This window comes from Nicotiana sylvestris, chromosome 6 (genome assembly GCF_000393655.2).
Source record: "Nicotiana sylvestris chromosome 6, ASM39365v2, whole genome shotgun sequence".
In the NCBI taxonomy this organism is placed as follows: Eukaryota; Viridiplantae; Streptophyta; class Magnoliopsida; order Solanales; family Solanaceae; genus Nicotiana; species Nicotiana sylvestris.
Window position 1 is genome coordinate 48,881,179 of NC_091062.1, and position 6,000 is coordinate 48,887,178.

Genomic DNA, 6,000 nt, shown 5'->3' on the forward strand with positions numbered 1-6,000 from the left:
CATCAATAAACCTCCTCACCCTCTCTCTCTCAGTGGGGAGTATGATAAGAGCATGGCGAGCTAGATCAATGAACCTGATCTCATACTGAGTGACCGTCATGGAACCCTGCTGGAGGTGCTCAAACTGCCTCCGATAGGCCTATCTCTGAGTAACGGGGAGAAACTTCTCCAAAAACAACGCTGAAAACTGCTCCCATGACAAAGATGGCGACCCGGTTGGCCTGGCTAAGCAATAATCCCTCCACCAAGTCTTGGCGGATCCAGATAGGCAAAATGCAGCAAAATCGACCCCATTGGTCTCAACAATGCCCATGTTCCTAAGAACCTCATGACAACTATCTAGATAATCCTGGGGATCCTTAGAAGATGCACCGCTAAAAGTGGTAGTGAAGAGCTTGGTAAACCTGTCCAATCTCCACAAGGCATCAACGGACATAGCCGCTCCATCGTCGGGCTGAGCCACTATACCCGACTGAACCGCCATAGCTGGCTGAACCAATGGAACATAAACCTGGGGAGCTACTGGCTTCGGAGTGCGCGTAGTAGGAGTCTGGGCCCCTCTTCCAGCATGAAAAGTGGCTGGTGCTACTAGAAGCAAACCCGCTCGGGTGACACTCTCCATGAGGCTCACCAATCGGACCAAAGCGTCCTGAAGAACTGGGGAGGCAATGAACCCCTTTGGGACCTGAGCTAGGCCCACTGGAATTGCCTGGGCTGGAACCTCATCATCAAAGTCAATATGAGGCTCCACCGCTAGTGCTGCTGCTCTGGGCTGAGCTCTGCCCATACCTCGACCTCTAGTACGGCCTCGGCCTCGCCCTCTGCCCCTCGTGGGAGCTGCTGCAGGGGGCTCGGGCTGCTGAGCGGTAGATGAGGAAGCGCGTGTTCTCGCCATCTGCGAAAGAACAGAGTAGAAATTCAATTAGCATTGATAAACAAAACCGCACGACAAGAAAGAACAATGTGAAGTTTTTCCTAACTCAGTAGCCCCTGGGGGATAAATACAGACGTCTCCGTACCGATCCCTCAGACTCTACTAAGCTTGTCCGTGAGTTGTGAGACCTATGTAACCTAGAGCTCTGATACCAACTTGTCACGCCCCGAATTTCCCACCCTCGAGAGCCGTGATGGCGCCTACTAATGAGAGCTATGCAAGCCAACTCTTAACTATTTTTATCTTTTATAAATTATTTTTTTATCAAAAATTAGTAATAGCATAAAAAAATGACTGGATTAAATAAATATGCGGAAGACTTAATTTAAAGTGACTGAATGTAAATGCGGAATCCAACATAAATCTCTACCCAAGAACTGATGTCACATTACTCACGAACTTCTAAGAATACTGAATACAATCGTCTGAAAGAAAATAATAAACTGTTTGTCTCGAATACAATGAGATAACAGACTAAAATAATAGATAGAGGAGACGCTGGGCCTGCGGACGCCTGTAAGGCTACCTCGGTGTCTCACTAGTCTGATTGCTCACACCCGCGCTACTGCGGCTGTTGTCCGAAACCTGTATCTGTGCAAAAGAGTACAAAGTGTAGTATCAGCACAACCGACCCCATGTGCTGGTAAATGCCTAGCCTAACCCCAACGAAGTAGTGACGAGGCTAGGACTAGACAATCAAATAAACTTGTGCAGTTCAAGTATGTATGTATATATATAGACAACAAAGGAAGTACTGGAAGCAACCAATCAATGTGGGAGGGGAAACATGCTGTGGGGAGGTAACAGTTTCAAATAAAAATATTCAATAAAAGAGGGAGACAACAAAGTCATAATATCAACAAGTATCAAAAGGAATCAACAATTTGCACGGCATCACCCTTCGTGCTTTTACTCTGTTCCTCACCCAAGCAATATATATAAAATAAAACTGTACACGACATCACCCTTTGTGATTTTACTCTCTTTTCTCACAATATAATCAATAGATATCAGTACGGAATGACACATCGTACGACACTGCATCACCCTTCGTGTTTTACACTCTTTCCTCACCATATCAAACAATACACGGCATCACCCTTCGTGCTTTATCACTCTTCCTCACCCAAACAACAATTACAGATAAGGGGCAAGGAAGTAAACTAGATAATAATCGGGATTCCAATAAGGGCACAACAATTAACAATAAAATTCCCGGCAAGGAATATATCAACAATTCCACAATTGTCTCGCAAGGGAAAAATTCAATAATTCTTTCTCTTTCTTTCATTTCTTACTTAGTAATTCATTTTATAACTTGAGCCAACGCTCCTCAAATATTAAATATCACCATTTCTTTCACATGCACTTTACAACATATAGAAGTCATCATTTAATCATGGAAGATATAACCAAATTCGAACATTCGCGATATAAGGACTTACGGTCATGCTAGACACCAACGTATAGATACTCGTCACCATGCCTATACGTCGTACTCTACAATTAACATGTAGCAATTAAGACACAACTCCTAATCCCTCAAGCTAAGGTTAGACCAAACACTTACCTCGCTTTGCAACCAATTCAAAATTCCAACAAGCCTTTGCCTCGCGAATTCGTGCCCGAAATTCTCAAATCTAGTCATAAACAATTCGATTCAGTCAATAAAAATTATAGGAATTAATTCCATATGAAATTCTACATTTTCCATTTAAAATCCGAAATTGCACTAAAATTTTGCCTATGGGGCCCACGTCTTGGAACCGACAAAAATTAAGGAATATGAAACCTCATCCCACCACGAGTCCAACCATACCAATTTTACCAAAATCCGACATCAATTCGACCCTCAAATCTTCAAATTAAACTAAGAGGGTTTTCAAGATTTTCCCAACTAAAATCACCAATTAAATGCCAAAACTAGTAATAGATTTGGGTAATCTAACCAAAATTAAGTTAAGAACACTTACCCTGTTGTTTTCTGTGAAAATATCCCCAAAATCGCCTCTCCCCGAGCTCCAATTTTGCTAAAAATGGAAAATGGGACGAAGTCCCATTTTCAGAAGTTACATTCTACCCAGAATGTTTTCGATGTTACTGTTCACGGGGTACTATTCATGGCTACTGTTCATGGGTACTATTTCTGTAATTTTCTGTAATTTTCTGAAATTTTCCTACGTCCGAAATCACTCCGAGACACCTCCGAAACACTCCCGAGCCCTCGGGGCTCCTAACCAAACACATACACTAACTCAACAACATCCTACAAACTTAACCGTGCGATCAAATCGCCAAAATAACATCATATACCACGAATTAAGCTTTAAAATCCAAGAATTCTTTCAAATTTCATAAAACATCAAATTTTCCATTTTGAGTCCGAAACACGTCAAACGACGTCTGTTTTCAACCAAACTTTATAGAAAGTGCTTAAACCATATATAAGACATGTACCGGGCGCCAGAACCAAAATATGGGCCCGATACCATCACTTTCTAATCAAATTTTATTTTTATTTTCCTTAAATATTTTCAGAAACATTTTACTCAAAAATTCATTTCTCGGGCCTGGGACCTGGGAATTCGATTTCAGGCATACGCCCAAGTCCCATATTTTCCTACGGACCTCCCTGGACCGTCAAATCACGGGTCCGGGTCCGTTTACCCAAAATGTTGACCGAAGTACAATTTATTTATTTTAATATCAAAACTTAGCAAATTTTCACAGAATTTCATATTTGAGCTTCCGGCTACGCGCCCGGACTACGCACGTAAATCGAGGCAACTATAAATTAGGTTTTTATGGCCTCAGAAGCTCGGAATGGATAAGAAAATAGGTTATGACCCTTTGGGTCGTCACAAAAAATGAGATGTTATATCCCGCATGTTCATACGTTAAAGCTTCGTCGTAAGTTCGAGAATGAGATTATTTTGAGATTATAAGCATAATGTTATTTCAGAAAAGTGATGAGTAAATTCGTGAAGGTGAGAGGATAAGCAAATCGAAGAAAATGAATTTCGTCAAAGTTTGATATTTTGGGGTAAAATACGGTCCGAGCTATAATACCCAACATTTATGTATTAATGCCATATAAGGTACTACATGACCATGATAGTAAGGTGTATAAGGTATGTAAAAGTGAGTAGTATTTTAAGTAAGTTGAGGCAATTCTTAATGATTTGGGTAATGGATTAATTATTGGGTAATGGGAGATTACCTAGTTAATTAAGGAATTATTGAGTAATTAATTAAAGAATTGAATAAGAATAAACCCACCCCTACGTGGTAGAAAGCCACCCAAGGATTGTGACTCTTAAGTCACTATATTATGTGGTAAGATTAAGGTGTGAGACTTAGCATTCTTAAGAATATGAGTCATACATTCATTTAATAAAGGAAAGCCACTATAATTCTTAAAAACATGGGAATATTATCCATTCTTAAGGATGTAAGTCACAAACTTGTATCTGATAAGAATTCAAATGTAAAATATTTGTGTGTTACAAGCTTAAGTCACATAAGCAAGATAAGATCTTCAACAATTCAAAGCAACTTGAAATTTTGTAATTATAAGGGAGTATGGTGCAATCTTTCTCAAGAATATTATACGGATTTTTTCCTACTCCGATCTTGCCGTCACGTGTTGTGTTGCAATTAACGTGTGTTAGAGGGAGTGTCAAGAGAATCAACTCAAGTATGTTAAGGATATCTCTTCTTTCTTTTGGCATGATCCATATGATACAAACGAAACGAGCAAATGTATAACTTCCATAAATGACTCTATTCATAGAAATACTAGAGATGCTTATGTTCTTGATTTCGCGTGTGTCATTATTCTATTATCTATTCATGGGTCTCAAAAACTCGTGAGTTGGTAAAGTTTATTTTATGATATTAATCAGAGACATAATGGTCTTATGACGTATCAAGAGACTTCATTAATGTATTTATATGCATTTCATGCATTTATACATGCACATTGACCCATGACCAGATGTCGTTATATACGCGTATATATATGTATATGGGATATAAGAAAGATTATGGCGTTATATACATACCACCACCTGATCAGCTGGTATACATTGATGGTTTTGCCCACAGTAGTCGATATGATATGATGGGATGCCCTCAGAGGCTTGATGATGTTATGAACACATATACCTACGCACGACATGACGTTCATATGCATATGCATGACACTATGAGTATGTCATGATTTACAGAGTTATTCAGACTTACATGTCGAGACTTTTACTCCATGTTTCTCTCATGTCTATTAGTTACTAATTTTCATTCCTTACATACTCGGTACATTATTTGTAGTGACGTCCCTTTTGTCTGGGCACATTGCGTTCCATGGCCGCAAGTCCCGATAGACAAGTGAAGAGTTCTCTAAGTAGGCTATTAACTCAGCGGAATGTGTTGGTGTGCTCCATTTGCTCTAGAGTTGCTTGTTTGGTCATTATGATTTAAACGTGTATTTATGTTGCACATATTTTCATATGTTTCTATATTAATTTACTCGCATTTTTACCGCTTTTTGATTATATTGATATTGAATATTCCCATCTTAGCTTGATTATTGAATTTTATACTTTTTGGGTGTTAATGTGTAATGTAGGTATATTGAAGATGAATTTGAGAGTTAAAATGGCGAAGCTGGAGAAACAATATTCATATGAAGCATTCAAAGGAGTTCATTGTGTTCTACTTATTGGAATTGAAAATATCTTCTTTTAATGGATTAAAGATGACATGATGAACTATAATATAATGATATAAGAGATGCATGAAACAAAATAAAGAAAGAAAGAGGAAAGCACTACCTGGACAAGGGAAAAGGTTACTGGTTTCTGCGCCATGGCCAGCTGCCCTGGACGCTCGAAGCGGGGATTTTTCCTATTTTGTTCGGGACAAGGTTATTTCAGTTCTAGACGGTCCCAACTTGTATAAAAAGGATTCTAAACCTTTTTTGAAGGGGAGAGAACGTTTTTGAAGAGGAACTTTTGACAAGGGAGAGCACAGAACCGCCGTGGAGGCCGAGTTTCATCTTTTCTTCC